Source organism: Paramormyrops kingsleyae, chromosome 6 (assembly GCF_048594095.1).
Source record: "Paramormyrops kingsleyae isolate MSU_618 chromosome 6, PKINGS_0.4, whole genome shotgun sequence".
NCBI lineage: Eukaryota > Metazoa > Chordata > Actinopteri > Osteoglossiformes > Mormyridae > Paramormyrops > Paramormyrops kingsleyae.
In genome coordinates this window covers 23,461,298-23,479,222 of record NC_132802.1, presented here as the reverse complement: position 1 = coordinate 23,479,222, position 17,925 = coordinate 23,461,298, and the positions used below count along the sequence as shown (strand labels likewise).

The following is a 17,925-nucleotide window of genomic DNA, read 5'->3' as shown; positions in this document are numbered from 1 at the left end:
TTGGAAAACGGGTTTACCTGCTGACGGGGGAAAAATCGGCTGGTAAACGTTAGAAAATGCAAAGGCTCGCCTCCCCACCCGGGGCCGCGCGGCCTGTTTCCATGGTCACAGGACGCTACAAGCCCTTTGAATGCGCCGTTGGTAAAGCAGGCTATTGATGCAGGGATAGACGAATAGTAGATACCAGGGAACGAATATTCTGATGTCAATGATATTGCTAAAGGTCCCAATGGACTGGGTGTGTGAACATTAAAATATTAAGTTCCTTTCTAGAATTACAAAAAAAAAAAAAAAAACATTGTAGGCTAATGAATAGATTCAAATTAATTATCAAACAAGATAAATTACACACTGGCCCCATTATGACAACCATCTAAGACGAATGGGTTAGATATCAATAATGAACAGATAGATAAATTCCATCCATCCTCTACCTGGTAGGGTCACAGGGGGGACCCCAGGCAGAATAAAGCATAAGGTTGGGGCACATAAACATACATAATCATACACTGTGGATACTGTAATTCACTATCAGAAATGTCCATGTTTCCAAGGCAGTACATGATATACAGGATGGTTCATTAATCAATCCCCAGACCATTCTTCTAACACTAGAAAAGCCCAGTTTGTAACCTTCCCCTGAAATGTGGAACATTTACAATATGTCAGTATCTTTACTAAGCATTGAGGTTCTGTGTATTTACATTAAAATGGCTGACATTCATCATTCAGTTTGTATTGTACAGGGATGTAACTTATTCGCTTGGAAAAATACATATACTCAAGATAGCAGACTCGATATAAAGGGGAAGATGACTTTTATTATTTCTCTCCTTATAAGTGTAAAAAAATGTAATTATTCAAAGCGAGACACATTTTCCTGTGTTCTCATTACTGCCAAATGGAAATCATTTAATTTTTCTGACAGCCTTTGTAATCTCAAAAGGTCATTTTTTCCTCATACTTGTAGAAAAAGACAATCATGTACAAAATTATGTGCGCTCAATAAATCATTCTTTTTTTATTACTGGCAACAACCAAGAGTTCGTATATAATGAAAAAAATCACTTAATATTTATTTTTTAAATGAGCAATGCCATGAATTCTCTTATGTTCACAGTTTTGAAATGAGTCTGAAAGGAATTTAGCACTTACTGCAAAAGCGCACATCGTTCTGTGCTTCTACACAGAACATTACATTATTTAGTTAGGTGAAAAGAAAAATATTCCAAGTCTAAAAAAACAGTCTGTTGTTTTTTTGTATGGCTAAAATCCTCAGCCAAGCACAGCTGGTAACCATGGCTTTGTTTAGGCACACGTGCTGCGATAAAGTGTTTGGGGAATGGAGATAATTAAATATTGCATCCAGATTAGCAACAACAAAAGTACTTGTAGTAGAAATCCATAACAAAAGATGAGCCAAAACATTAAGACCACCCCTATACAATGTGATTTTTCTTTTTTTAAAAAGGTGCATGTTTCGGCCTGGGATATACTACATGGTTTGCCAACATTTGGTGCTCTTAGTTGACATGTTGAATGTAGAAGAAATGGGCAGAGGTGAAGACATGAGTGACTTTGCTAAGAGTCAGACTGTTAGGAATAGATAAGTAGGTCAAAGCATCTCCAAAACTGCAAGGCTTGTGAAAAGCTCAGAGTCAGCTGTGGTGAGTCTGCGGTCTATGGATGGAAAATCCATGATCTGCTGACAGGATGTTGGGTGACCAAGACTTGTCAATGCAAGATGTGAATGAAGGTTATCCTGTCTGGAATAAAGCAACAGGAGGGTTATAGTCATGGGAGTCATGGGTCATGACACAGTGCAAAGAGTCCTGCTGTGTATGCAGCCATGTAGCCATGGATCAGAGATGTCAGTCCAATGCATCCCACAGATGCATGACATGTATCTTGCTATCCACATGATGCAGCAGGAAATCACATTTATTAGCCTAATTGACCTTCTTCCATTGTTCTGAGGTGAAGTCCCACTGGTTGCACGCCCATTGTAGGGGCTTTTGACAGTGGGTAGGGGCTAGCACGTGCCCTATGACTGGTTATGTGGCTTCAGACGCAGCAGGGTGAGATGGACTATGTGTCATGACACGTTACTTCCGTGACCATCATCAAAATTATCTGCCATTTGTGCCACAGTAGCCCATCTGTTGGTTTGTATGAGATGGGGTAGCCTAACACCCTGATAGCAGATGATGTTGTTTTCCGTCCTCAAACCACTCTCAGTAGGTGCTCACCATGGATGACTATAAACATTCCATAAGTCTTACTGTTTCAAAAATGCTCTGACCCATCAAATCTTAACAAATTTGGCCTGATCTCCCCCAAGTCTTTACTTCTGGCCAATCTTTCAATATTCAACATGTTAACTACAAGTACCAAATATTAGCTTACTGTTTAATATATGCGAGACCATGACACAGGGCCGACACTTTGCCACTGGTCTGCTCTTACGCGGCGCATAACATTAAGGGCCAAGCATGCTTGTGTCATAACCGTGCAAGTTTTTATGTTGAAGAAAACATGGGAGAAAAGCGCTATCGCACAGCACAATGAAGCAAGATTAATGTCCATATTTTGGGCTTATTTGGAGTCATTTTGGATGTGATGACACATGGCCCACATATACATTTATTGAGTATGTGACAGTGATTTGTTTACTTCACGTGAGAACTGTTGCTGCCCAATTTGGACTGCAAGTCATATTTAGACAACGCATTTGTGAGACCACAGCTACTCTAGAAGTATAATAGTAATGATAGTAATAACTATTCAATTGTTATAATAATTATTATATCCATCCATCTATCCATCCATTTTCTGAAACTGCTTGCCCTATTCAGGGTTGCAGGGGGTGAGAAGCCAATCCCAGAGGCTATGGGTGATGGGTGCAGGGCAGGGAACAACCCAGCATGGGGCGCCAATCCATCGCAGGGCACACTCACACACCATTCTATAATTACTATATATAATATTTAATTAAAATGTGAAAATGACTTCACAGGATATATACGACATAACACATTATTGATCCCCAATGGGGAAATTCGGGTGTTATAGCAGCAAAAAAAACATCAGTGCACATTAAAAAACAACAAAAAAATAACAAATAATGACTAAAGAATAAGAAATAAAACAATCAGATTATCACTAGCAAAAATCAGAATTTACCCGATCCATTTTTTCTGGGTCGGGTCCTTGTATAGTGAACGTGCACATGCATGTGTCAGTTGCATTATAGATGTCATGTTTACGTTCCGTGGTTGGGCATGGTTAGTGATCACACTAGATGCATACTGTGCATGAGTATAACTGAATCGTGACCTGGCCCATCTCATCAAGTGGACCTGGCCACTATTCAGCATACGGTGCCTGGGGCACTGCAGGGAGCGATCACAGAAGTCAAACAAACTTGATTTTCGGGGTGTTTGGGCACGGTATGGATCGCCTAGTGAGGGTGTACTCTATGTGACAGAAGGAGATGAAAAAAATTTGTCTTGGACACAAACGTGAAAACAATGTGAGCTTTTGAATTACCACATGTAGTAGAGTAGTAGTAGACGTGATATAAGCAGCATAGTCCCCTGCTATCCTAAATTGTCATGTCTTGTCCTTGATATTAAGCTTGACCCTGATGTTCAGCTTGTGCCACAGTCCATGCAGAGGACCCAGGGGTCCTCAGCTCACAACTTAATTTCTGAAGTGCACTTGTCTTAAGCTTGCACTGCACGCACCAAGGAGCATAGCATTATGTGCCAAGTGCTCTAGGTGGTCAGTTCACAACGTACAGTATATGTCGGAGAGCATGGGAGCCCTGGTAATTAATTCTCACTGCAAGGAAAAGGCCCTGGGGGCCCTCAGCTTATGCTCTCTATGTCAGGGGCCCTTGTGATTAACGTGCGCTGTAAATGATAAGGGGACCCTTATATATCAAACTGATAATGATCTATTTTTATGTGTAGGAGATGGAGTAATGATCATGGAAGTAAACCTGAAGTTACATCTGCAACAGGTCTTAGAGACAATAGGTGATTTATTGTGCAGTGAGTATAACATGTACCTGTGTATAATATGCAATGTCATACGAGATATTAATATAACCTCTCCCCGGGTTATGATGGGGTTACGTTCTGACAAAACCTATTGTAAGGCTAAAATATCGTAAGATGAAAATGCATTCTAATACAGTGCCCCTAACCTAACATACATTATAGCCTAGCCTATAACCTACCTTAAAAATGCTTTTAGAACACATACATTAGCCTACAGTTGGGCTAAATCATTAACACAAATTCAAATTTATAAAAAAATGTTGAATATCATGTTGAATAACAGAAATGTACGAGTGGAAGTCAATAGTTAACTACCTTAAATTGGTAAACATCCGTTTCCGTGCAGATTTCGCGGATTTGAGATCGCTGCTCGCTATTCTGGTTTAGTTACTGTAATGTTGCGCTGCTTTATTTGGTTAATTGTCCAGTCTGTGAAGAAGGCATTCAAGTAAGAATTGCATTGTAGTATGACTCATTTCCTGGCACGTACAATTTATATTAGATCAGCGTTCATGGTTCCACTTCTGATATTCAGATCGAGTTCTAGGTCAAACTTGTTTGTTCGACTTTCAAGAAATTCGAGTTCTAGTGAGTTTGAGAACCGAGGAACCACTGTATACTGTATATCGCTGCAGCTGAGAGCCATGTGTCGAGTGGGAGGGGCAATGTCGAGTGGGCGGGACAATGTCAAGTAGGAAGGGTTTATTATTTTAAAAAAGTTATATGGTTGTTAGAGCGTTGTGTTCTTTTGTGTTGTCATGCTCTTGTTTGGATAGGATATTTTGTTGAAATTAAACAAATGAGTAAATTACTATAAAAAAAATTATATTGTTGTTAGACCATTGTGTTCTTTTGTGTTGTCATGCTCATGTTTGGATAGGCCTATTGGCGCATGTGCACCGTTGCGCGCAACATTTGTATATTTTAACCACTTCCGAGGATAGTGGGGGTCACGAGTCACTGGCACGGTTATTTTGGGGGTCGTGAGCTGAAAAGTTTGGGAACCCCTGGGTTAGAGTATGATTACAGGCCACTTGTTATAAACCCCTCCCACACTTAGCCTCCTACTCCACATTACCCCTCCTATTTGACATTGCCCCTCCCACCCGACATTCTGCTCCTGGCTGCTGTGACATTCCTCTTGGACACCCAGAGTATCAAGCTATGTCCTTGTTGCTAGGACTGCCGTACTTTTCTTTCATGAATGATTTATATATATGGCTATGATCTAATCAAGTAGTACAACGGTGCTCAAATAAGTTTAATATGTGTAATTAAAAACTTAATTCATTAACAATGACATTTCTGCTTCAGAAGTCTTGGGGGAAAAATATTTTTGAATCTGACCATTGAGTCAAATGGAGGACATGTTAAATTAGGAGAAACACATATCATGCCATCTCAAAATGTTTTATTCTTGATTAAAGTGCAGTATTATACGGATTTCACCCCTGCAGTGTCAGGCCTGGCCACGGACAAACGTGTATATATTAGAACTGTCACAAATGGAATCAAGGAAAAACCCAGAGGCAGCTTAGGGGGAGACTAAAACAGGCTTATTTGGGGGACAAGATACAAAGTAGCAAAGGGGACTGCGGGGGGTCACAACTGAAGGCTCAAGGGGAAGAGAGCAGCACAAACTAACACCAGTGTCTACAATCATCGGACTAAGGGGTGAGACACAAGTAGGAACATATATACTGACATAATACGTCTTACAGGAGGAACTGGTGGGGATGAAAACCATTCTAACCACAGCTGGGGAAAAAGGCTGGACCTAAAATTTTCTCTGCTATTATAACTGCTAGAGGAGGTTACTTTGATGAATCAAAGATATGGGATTTTCTTGCTAATAAAGGTACTTAGATGGTGAACATACTGTAAATTTATTTGTTAGCAAAGAATATTGAGTGTATTTTTAGTAAATGTTATGTGATTGACATGCACATGTAGAACTTGTAGAAGTGAAATGTAGAAATGTAGAAGTGTATATTAAAATTACTGCCTTGTTGACTCCATGGCTACGGCCTTGGTGGATATATTGTCCACCTTCAATTACACAGTTAAAGGGATTAATTTATCAATATTTTATTTACTAGTCTATTTTTATATTATAATGTTCTGTATGACAGACCTGACCACGGCGTGACAGGACTGACTTTATGGATGTTGTTGATGCAGGCAAATTATGTTTTGTGTTCCCTAAGTTATGGTAAGCATTCCTAGTTAATTAATGATTATGATTAAAATGTCAATACAATATTAGACTAATATGGTGAAGTTCAGCCAAGGACATATAACAAGGACATAATTCATATTAGTTACATCTGATATAGTTCAAACATAAACTAATCTCACAATAATTCAATATAAAAACATCATTTAAAAATTCATTTAACAATTCACTGACATAATTACAGTCATTATTACTCAAAGCTAATATAAACCACAATTTTATCTAGATATAAATTGAAATATAAATTATATAAAAAGCAGTGTTACCTAGGTAACAAAGGGACCAAATCCAATGGGCATAAAAAGCTTCAAATCTGCAGTGTAATGTCTATTAATTCAAATAATGCTTTACTATGGCATGTGTTTAATACATATTATATGCAATAAAGGTATTATAAAGAACATTACATTATGCCATTCATAATGTAAGGCGCTGTTACACAGCCTGGTCTGATGGGCGGCCAGTTTAACTGCCAGTGCCGTGCTTGTTAGCATGGTAGTGCTAAAACCTTTAGCTTGCAAGCAGGGAATTTCAGTAACCTTTTCAGACATGTTATGGATTTACAATAATTTAATTTCTTCTGGGATATTTTAGTGTGACAGGGCCTGTCCCTTTACCTCGCCCTCCTCAAAGGAAAATAAAAGCTTAAAAATCATACAATTCAATTACAGAACTCACCTCCGATGAGTATCAGCATCACTTCAGTCAAATAATTTCACTTCCTTTGGGTCATAACCTTAAAGGCATATCACACACGTTCTAATGTAATCATGACAGGACTGACCAAAAACATGGGCACCGTGGTAAAATAATATTTACTTGTAGAATTTTGTATACTTATACATGTTTTAATGAACTGATGTGACCAATAACAATTTTAATTTGTTACTAGTGATGTTTTTTTCTATATAAAAGTTTTTTTAAATCGTAAAATTATGAAAGTGAATTTTTCAGGATTTGTAATTTTCAAAAGTGTTAAAAAATCAGGGATTTAGGTGCCTGTCACTCTTAATAGAACATGCTGTAGAATCAAGTGACTAGACAGAAGTATGCAGCTCTCAGCTGAAAGAGAACAGTCATTTCAGGTATAAAATATTGATAAATCTGAGTACATGAATGTAGTTTCAACTGAACAAATTGGATCTGTGGTCTGTGTCATACATCGATGAAAGAGCATATAAATCAGACTGTTGCTGAAGGCTGTGACAGCATGGTTTCAAGGCTTTCAAACATGGACATTGTTATGAAACATTCACCTTGACTTTTTTATGGTGACGAAACAGTATCTGAAAGGAAACCGGTAGCTCTGGAAGCCTTGTGTGTGTAAATTGTCAAGTTCATGTGGAAAAAAATAAATCACAGCCTCAAACCAATACTGATAGATAGCCTTGTTAGCGTTTACAGTTCATGCAAACAAATGTCTTTCAGGACCCCTAAGGCCATTACTCTTGTCTGATGTTTTTCACTTTGACCTACTTTAAACCCTATTGTTGAGGTAATTACCAAACACCAATTATATTACATTAGTATTTATGTAAATACACCAGGAGTTCATTTGTGTAATATTTCACTCCAGTAATTACTGTGGTAATGGCTTGATGTACAGTATAATTACAAAGGTTTTTTGAATTACGCAAAATGCTAAATTATATGTGACTCATCCTGCTGCCATTATAAAAGAAGACCGCAATAGATTAACATTTAATTAGTGACACACTCAATGTTAAACACATCCCCGGAAAAAATACCCCAAACATGTTGACTGGCCAATTGATGTTTTATTAAACAATAAAAAGATGCCACATATTTTTTGTATGTAAATGTATCATTGTGTCTATTCTGAGATGTTCTGTAGAGATTGCAAATCATTATACATTAAGTGCTGTGAAGATTTGACTTCGGTGACCTTTTTTGAAGTAAACTTTTTATGATCTACGTTCATAGATATAATATAGTGGTGATTTAGTTGCTACTTTATGTGAGTGGAAATACATGTAAATTCTTTTACACCATCTGCCATTTGTAACTTTAATGCCTTATGATAATTTACTGTGTTCACTCACTGAAGCAGACAAAATCTAGTTTTATTTTGTACATTACAAAATTAATGCTATCTAAATCTTCAGCGTTCATATTACCACATTAGCGTATTTCTAAAATCAAAGTCTTCTTTAACATAGAATTTTTACAGATTTAAATGTTAATAAATGTTAAAGACATTTAAATGTGTCACTTCTTACATGTGTTGGTTCCCCTGTTCTGTTATTCCTTGTAGCTTCCAGAATAGGTTCAGCAACCATGTGATCCTCTGCATAGGACAAGCAGGTATAGAAAATGGATGAATGGATGGATGAACATTTTGGCATAAACATACTGATGCTGGAACATTTGCAAGTTTTTCTATCCAGTGTCCGAACACATCCAGCATCTTCTATCCAGTGTCCGAGCACTTCCAGCATCTTCTATCCAGTGTCCGAGCACTTCCAGCATCTTCTATCCAGTGTCCGAGCACTTCCAGCATCTTCTATCCAGTGTCCGAGCACTTCCAGCATCTTCTATCCACTGCCTAAACACACTATGGACAATGTTGCGGGGGTGGAAGTATGTGGTTGGGAGGCTAGTCCATACAAACACACTCCAGAGGGAATTTTAAAATGCCAAGCAACTGTATGACACTGAACTGTGGGGGGAAACAAGAGTATCCATATAACAGGGAGAGAACATGTGAAACACCCTATAGGCAGTAAGCAGAGCTGGGACTCGAACTGCCACCCTTGGAGCATCAAGTTTTGGGTCAAATCTCATTTCATGTTTTTTAGAATTAAGCTAATCAAGTCAAGTTATGGTCAATTCTAAAGGAATTTCACCACCAGTAACAATGAGAAATGTAACAGTGATTCATTTAAGAACATAAGAAATTTACAAACGAGAGGAGGCCATTTGGCCCATTAAGCTAGTTTGGTGAGAACTTTAACTAATAGCTCAGAGTTGTTAAAATCTTATCTAGCTCTAATTTAAAGGAACCCAGGGTTTTAGCTTCCGCTACACTAGCAGGAAGACTATTCCATACTCTAACTACACGCTGTGTAAAGAAGTGCTTCCTCAAATTTGTTTTAAAATGTTTTAAATTTCGTCACGCATGTTTTGGCCAAAGAGTGATTGACAGAACTGTCCCTTAGCTGTAGCTGAATATTAAACCTTAAGTATTTTTCATATCTTTAAATGTAACACATGTAAAACACATGGAAATCAGCAGAAACCTTGCACATGCCATTATAATTGAAAAATAAAATTTAAGAAAAATCACAAAGCATGGCTTATTAATTTATACAAGTATTGCCTAATAAAAGTGTCAATATATGAAAGTTGCTCCTCTTAAATGCTACATAAAGCACAATATTTATTGTAACTACTGGGGAAAAAATATGTAGAGAAAATTGCATTAAATCTCTATAGATAAAAAATTGCTCAATGATTTAAAATGCTAAGAAAATCCTTTGCCACCACTCTTCTGCAAGTATTAAATACAAGCATGGAATTCTTTATACTACAGAAAATGCTCTCCATGTAGAATATAGAAAACAGAGAAACCCAAGGTTAACTTCCAACTGACTGTATACATTATACAGTATAGTACTGTATAAACAGTAGATGAAATAAATGAAGTATAACTCCATTCATTAAACTACCTTCTGTAATATTCAGTGCAAAACCTGAATTATCACACATAGAAAACAAATACACCTACACACATAAAAATGTAACTAGTAATTAATCCTGAGGTATATGGGTTTATATTGCCAAAAATCATTACTCTGGTACAGCACTGTAGTACTGCTGCTCTTTTACAAAACCTTTGTGAGTATCATTTTTTTTCTTAAATAAAATTATTGTAACTATCATATCTAGACATTATAGAAATTTGGCCTTGCATGCCCATCCACTCATTTTTGCAGTATTGTTTATCCGCTGTGGCTTGAGGTGAGCTTGTAGCTGCTAACTGAGAAGCAGCTTGAACAGAATAGCAGTCCATCACAGTCCATGTGCAGTCATGTACTATGGCAGAGACATAACACATTTTGGGTCATTGAGATATACATGTCTGTGTGATATAAATACACGTCTTTGGAACAAGGGTAAAATTAAAGAGCTAAATTAAACTTTGTGAATAATAGAGGGAATAATGAGATTTTTGAAGGGACAGTTGCTTGGCATAGGACTCATACTGTACCTCCAGGGCTGTGGTTTAGTCTCCTCATCCATGTGTGGAGTTTGCATGTCGTTTGTGTGAATGAGTGGGCAAAAAATGACCCAGAGTGTGTGAGTATCTGTGTGTGGCTCAGTGGGATACTGTAAGCCTCTGTGCCTGTGATTGGAAGGCTGTCTGTGAGCTCAGCTTCAGCAGAACAGTCATAGGCCTGTGGGCCCTTGAGCAAGGCCCATAACTCACAGCTCCATTGGTGCCACTACAGGTAGCCGACCCAGCTTGCTTTCACCTGCTGTGAGTCATGGAGAAAATATGAAGTAGGCAAAAAGAGAACTTCCGCACAGGGATCAATAAAGTTTCATCATTGTTGGTGCGCGCCTCGTGGTAAACTGGTATCACTCCCCTATGCTTAGAGGAACGAGCTCCACACTCACTGCTGCCCTTTACTGGATGAAACAGATGAGTGGGTACTTCCAAGCGCCTTAATGAATTTCATTATCACTTTTACATGTAGCAGGCAAGAAAACATGAGAGAAGTGGATGTGTGGGAAGCTGAAGGAGGAATACAGAAAAGACTTTATGGGAAGGAATGTCTGTGGACACTGATTCAGGAGGAGGCAGGTCTTCCGCCCAGTGGGCAACTGGGGGACATGGGATGTTTTCTGTACTGTCTGCTGAACAAGGTAAAGAAGCTTCACCCCAGCATGGGCTTTAAGCTTTGCTGGGGGAGACAAGCCCCGTCCCTTGCTGAGATAATTATCAGTCACCAGCTGCATCGTTTGAGCTCTCCTGACATGTGGTTTCCAGACTGAACATGAAAAGCCCATTGCTGCTGGCCACTGTCATGGATCTAAGTCACTGCTTGATTGTGCAGAATTTTCAATGGGTTGCCACATCACAACCAATATCTCTAAAATGGCTAATAAAATATTAGAATAAATTAGTAAAGTGCCACAATCTCGGGAGTCTCTGACATGGGGACGGGTCATGGTGCAGGCAGGAAAGAAGGTGGATGATCCACTGGCGGCTCCACAGGAACAAAAGGGTGTATCACAGGAACAGAAAACACTGGGAATACTACAAAACAAACAGACCACGAAGGATCAAATCTAAAAATGGGTATGAAGTAAACTAACAAAATAAAAATTATCTACAAGGGAACTGGTTACAGCAAAGAACAAACGGGATCAAAAATAGCAATGACTACAGTACACCAGGAACAGAACAGGATAGGGAACTTAAATACAAGAGTAAAGCAGGACAGGTGAAAATGATTAACAAGGGCTGGTAAAACAGGCAAAACTAATAAAACGAAATCATGAAACTAAAACTAGGAAACAGAATCTAACAGACAGGTAAAACACAACCACTGGCACAAAGCAAAAACCAAATCTGAATACAAATCACAAAACACAGGAACTAGAAAAAGTAATACAAAATGAAACATTAGGGAAGAAGATCTACAAAAATACAAAAACAGAGGAGGCATAATTTGAACACATGACTGAGGAGTTAACACAGTGTTTCCCAACCCAGTCCTCAGACAGTCCACATTTTTTCTCCTTCCCAGCTTCCAACCAATCAAGAACTCAGAATACCTGGCATGGGTATGTTTGGAGCCGGGAGAAAACAAAAATATGGACCGTCTGGGGTCCCTGAGGACTGGGTTGGGAAACACTGAGTTAGCAGGTAGCCACATGCTCAGCTCATTGAGCCATTCGGCCATCTGGGGATCAGGGGAAACACACTGAAGACTTTGACAACGGGGAGGACAGGATGGCCAGCGACATCTGCTGGCTAAACGGGGAGGAAACACGAAAGACTCGGACAGACGGATGCTGACCCTGACAGTAAAGCACATAAACTATTGAATTTGCTGTAAAGTTGCAGGTGTCGGCCACTTCGCAATTGCTCACACTCCCGGGGCTATGACAGTGCCTTTAATATGAAAATGAAGGATAAACCTCAGAAAGGCGATTTGGTGTTGGCAATATATAAGACCTTCAACAAGAGTAAATAAGAGTATCACAAATTCACACAATTTGGAAATTAGCTGAGCATGTCCTGGCCTCCAACATTGTCATCCTAGGTAAAAATGACGATGCATCGCTTATAGCGTATCGTCCACTACCTTTATCTTACACTCAACTTATGAGAGAAATCAAACCTTTCACAGAGGAAAATTTATTGAAAATAAGGAAAAATCTAACTTTTCTTCCCAGTCAAAATTATACCTGGCAAAATTATCCCCCCCCCTGCATTCAACCCTTTGCCACTAGCAGCAAGCAGTCTTTTCTTATAATGCTGGATGAGGTGGGAGAACGTATCTGAAGGGATCTGAAATCATTTATCCTTATTAAATCTCTCCAGACCCTTCAGGGTCCTGGATCCTGCTTCCAGACTCTCTACTAAAGCTCACCCCACAAGCTTTGAATGGGGTCTATGGGATTGGGAGGGCCTTGGTCTGTGGTCAGTGTATGGTGCAAGACTGTGGTTCTCAAGCTTTTTTGCTCAGTCCCGACCCTACATCAAGTATACTGTAGGTTTAACCTTATGCTATGATCAGGCACAAACTACGCTCTGAAATTTATGCCAATCAGTGCCTTTTTGCGCAAATCTGATTGGATCTGCCAGTGAATTTTAAATTAAGCATCTGTGGTTTGGCTTGTTCACTAGTTTTGCGCTAAGCATTTGCAGACCCAAGACCCATTTATATAAGTTAATTCTAGGACTGGTGCTGGGAAATCTGATCGTGGATCAGCACAGGAGCTTGTTTTTAAAATACTTACATTTCCAACTCTGTCTCACGACTCTTTCAGAACTTGCTGTGACCCAAATTTAGGTCGAGACCATGGGTTGAGAATCATGCAGTGGTGTAGGAGGTATGCTTTGGAACATTGTCCTGCTGGGAGATCCAAACGACCCAATCTTAACCTGGCAGAGGCAGGTTGGAGGCCATGAGGCCATGATTCCAAGGAAGATTCTCAGTCCTTTTAGAAGAAAAATAAACCCACTACATCAGAGAACCTCCGTCAGTGCTCGGTAGAACCAGGAGAGGAAGAAATGTAATTGGAAATAAAGCAGCAGTAGATCTGCCAGGCCAAGGAAGAGCCAATATCACATTATGTTCAGCTTTATCCTATGAACGTTTTGTGTTGTATGAACCAGTCATTGGTCAATGCAACTTAGTTTCACAGATGCCAATTAGATCCAAAGCTTATTTAAGCAAATCAGTGAGCAATTCTCACTGCTCAGTCATTGCTATTGCTCTTAGAGCATAGATCTCAGTTGGTTCTCAGTTAGAGGTTTGTTTTATGGTGTTAGATGCAGAAAAAACTTGTTCCTGTCAGTTGCCAGCAGGTACTAGCCTGGTGGTTTGGGTGGCTTGGGGGGGTCAGGGTTCTTGTTGACCAGCATCTAGCTGTGGGTTTCGGAATAGCCAGTTTCTGGTTTAGAGATTCATCATCCCAAGTAGTCAGCATTCCACAGCTGGTGTGCTCTGAGTCATGACACCTAGTTCCTAGATCCATATGGATACTTGTGCCAGCAGAGAAAGACGGGTACAAAAGATGGAATGTCTGTCTGTAATGTTGTGTGGGATAATGCACTATTTCACCTCTCTGCACATTCTAAGATGTCCTCATTTCCCTGCTACCATACTCCCCCTTCCAGTGGGTTGGTGTGTGATGCAGCAGGCTAAGCCTCTGTACCTGTGTTTGAGCTCTGGCCTTGGCAAAATAAGTCACATATTCATGGGCCCTCAAGCAAGCCCCCTTATTATAAACATTGTAGGTCGGTATTTTGAGAGCGGTTATACATGGTAAATGAGCCAAAGAAACCCTTCACCCTCCACTACGGAAAATGGCTGATCGACCAAACTAATCATCTCCATTATTTTAGAAGTTGTGTCCAATAATTGTAACACAATATCTTGTGTATCTCTACATAACGTATATTCCATCTTCATAAGGACAATATGGAATGCAAAATAATAGAGATATATTGTTCAAGAATCCACCCCTACTCCTCTTTTTACCTTTCTGTTTCAGACTAAATGAGGCAAAAAATAAAAGTAACATTACTGTAAGTAAATAATAACAGGTCTAAATGCCAAGGGTACACGCAGTGTGTAAATACATGTATTTTAGTATATTCTATACAGTGAATAGGTGTTATTCCAATGGAACATTGATTCACATGAAAGATGAAACATTAGAAAGGCAAAGCGATGCATCATTCAATGCTACTTTTTTGTTAGAGTTTTTTCAGGTTGTTGTGTGACAAAGTATGTTTGTCAGGAAGGCACGTGGGGAGGGGCTTGAGCATCTGGCCCTCTTGTCGGAACGATTGAAAAAGCCCCCCTTTTGAGGTTCTAAATGCCCCATTCTGATCACACAAACGTTACAGATGGTAACACCCTTGCTCTTTGTTGGCAAAATTTACCGTAAGTCACCTCCCCTGGAGCACCTGCCCCTCGAAAAGGCTGTGGCCAGCACTGTTGTCAGTGAGAATTTCTGCCAGTGTTTGCTAACATGAGTTGATTTTGAGACATGCATAAAGGTTTCCGGTGGTTTTAGTGCATTTTGGAGGTGAGATTAACTGTTGGGCCAAGTTGCATGTTGGTAATGCAGAAATGTTTGTCAGCAATTGTTAAAAAAAACACTGTAAGTGACAATGCACACTCTGGACTGTCCCTTATGAAATTTCTGTTCGCAAAGCAAATGATGACTGAAAGACTAAAAGATTTTTTTTCTTTTGCCCAAAAAGTTTATTGTGGGCAACTCAGTGTAATCTATTGTGGTGGAATTTAACCCTGTCACTTAGTTCTAGTCCAGGTCAGTGGTAACACATGAAAGAACAGGCATTGATCTGGTGAGCCCAGTCATATTAAAATAAGTCACATGACGTGCTTCAGGGCCAATGGATAAATGGCCTGGCCTTGCACTTGGACCCCCAAGCTTCACTCTCAAAAGTGTTTTAAACTAATTGTGTGCACGATTAAGTACATGATCATGTACACGGAAAAGAAAAGAAAAAACTGTCCATGGCTCCTCCAGGCATATATATGAGTGAAGTATCTGTTATAGTTCTTACTTTTAGGTCATGGAAAATGTTGGTCATGTTGGTCATTGTTGGTGCAAATGAGAAATAAGTCTGGGGAATACATTGCTGTCCTTCCGACAGGATCCTTTATAGTTTATATATTTCATCCTGGTCCTGTGTTTTCCATGACATACAATATATATTTTAGGTCTGCTGTGATGAATATTCATTATTGCTATTTGCTATATTCCATATAGTGAAGTTTATTTATCAGGCATTTCTATCTTAAAAGGTATACAGGTCAAATAAGGACCCAAATCCTCCTCAGAGATACAGTGTCACCACATTCCTAGGCCATGAACGAGCAAATTGCAGGTGGACCCCATCAAAGTTCCTGCCCTACCCATCGTTAGCTAGGCTAGCTCCACACAATTAATGTCTGAGACACACAGGAGCCCTCTAATATATTAATATTTAGTAAATTGGGAAAGTATGTCCTAGCAGTTCAAAATGTATTAATACTGACAGTCCTTACCACCAATCATGATTGTTTTAGCACAGGCAAATGATGCATTTTTATGCATTTATCATACATACGTTTTCAAATTCTATGGTGCAAAACAGAACATAGAATTTCCAGGGTTTCATTTTGTTTGCTATCAATAATGTTTTGTAAGCCTTTTGGGACTCAGTGGGAAGGCAATAGTCAATCAATAATAAGATGTGTATTTTATTCTTAGTTTTGGAGTACAGTACATATCATTATACTGTGTCTCTTGAGACTGGTGCAAAGAAGCTGCATTCATATGTCATCTAACTACTTAATAAGAGTTTTTATTCACATGGACCTTGTTCTATTGGGCAATTCAGTGAAGATGACACATTACCAGGAAGATTTATTGATTGAGTTATACACTATCAGGCTTTATGGTCTATTCAGAACAATGCCTTCTGAAACTCTTTCTGTCCCTTATGCAGGTAACACAAATCCCTCAGGCAACACAAGACAACCTGAAGACAGACATGGGTATTTGCAGAGGTGGAAAGTTCAGGTCCAGAAAGTACTCTGTGAATGTGATGCTTTATACTCTGCTCGTTGGTTGAAACAAAATCTTGGGCTGGACTTGTATTTTCTGAACTTGAACTTTCCATCTCTGGATATTATCAGTAATGATCGAATGGCAGTTGGCTTCAGAAAGAACACATTATTTATGCTGAATTCTCATTTCAACCCGATATCCGGCTCCCCCCTGATGTTGTACATATCTCCTGGTAACTGTTTCTACATCCTCCAAGTGGTCAGGCAGAATGATGTGCTAGTATTTATTTCAAAGTGTTTTTATTTTGTTCATTTATAAAACATATGGTTAATATTTGTGCATAGTGAGCAGGCTGGAAGAAGACAGTGGAGGGGGCCGGATGCGCCCCCCCCCCCCCCCAGCCGCCATTTGCCCAGCCTTTCTCTAAAGCAACCTTAACTTCCGTTATAAAGCAAAGACACCAGTGACTGATTGACCGACTGCCACCATCTAATGTCATGTCTCTTCCAGCCAAGGTGTTTGAGAAAGACTTTACCGATGTATTGTGGAAATCGCAGGTATTTTGAATGTGTGAGATGATTCTTTTCACAACAAGAAAGCTGTGAATTTTCACAGCTTCTGTCCATGAGTGTTCTTCTGCTGGTTTGTCTTTGTGCCTGTACATTTTTGCTGTGGGTTTGTGAGAGTTGAGATGTATGAGAGGGACCTACTTTGTTTTTTTTTTTTTATCTCTTAATAAAGTGTGAAATATGCACTGTTAAAAACTAATTTGAATTGCAAATATGAAAGTTCACAAATTTTTGCCCCCTTGGAGAAATTAATTAAAGCCACTCTTATAATGGATATGTTTGTTTTAATCCATTTTTTCTCTCCAAAATATTTGTTAAACTGTGACAGTCTTTAAATGTAATCTGGCTTCCCCTTTTTGTTGCTGCAGGTCAAAGCTTCTTGTACTTGATTGCTAACAGTTCAATTTTGAGTTATTCACATTGTTGCAATGAACACATACTGTATTCAGAGTTATACTCAGATGGTCTCTGAAAGGTAGGGTCATTCATGTATAGCTTTTCAGTTCAATTGCTTTAATATTCAAGTAAATAACATTTTTACTGTTATAAAAATCTATCTTCATTTGAAATCAATACTACTAAAATTATTTATTGGTTTTGGGTACCGCTTGTCCTATGCAGGGTTGTGGCAAACCAGAGCCTATCCCAGAAACAATGGGCGTAAGCCGGGGAATGACCTAGGATGTCCAGTGCCAAACCATTGCAGGGGACACACACCATGAACCCTCCAGTATCCTTTTAAGGGTAAAGAGCTGAGCCAGTGTTC

At 39.2% G+C, this 17,925-nt stretch overlaps 1 protein-coding gene across 5 annotated transcripts in view; it reads right to left on the bottom strand.

Moving 5' to 3' along the window:
* cfap20dc (CFAP20 domain containing) overlaps nucleotides 1-102 on the bottom strand; it is a 50,829-nt gene extending 50,727 nt beyond the window's left edge. For 4 of the 5 annotated variants that reach the window (XR_011991913.1, XM_023805462.2, XM_023805463.2 and 1 more), the window contains exon 1: nucleotides 18-102. The gene's annotated coding sequence lies outside the window, so the exon portion shown is untranslated. The remainder of the gene's footprint in view (nucleotides 1-17) is intronic. The other variant, XM_023805465.2, reaches the window with a different exon arrangement.
* Nucleotides 103-17,925: the final 17,823 nt, after the last annotated feature.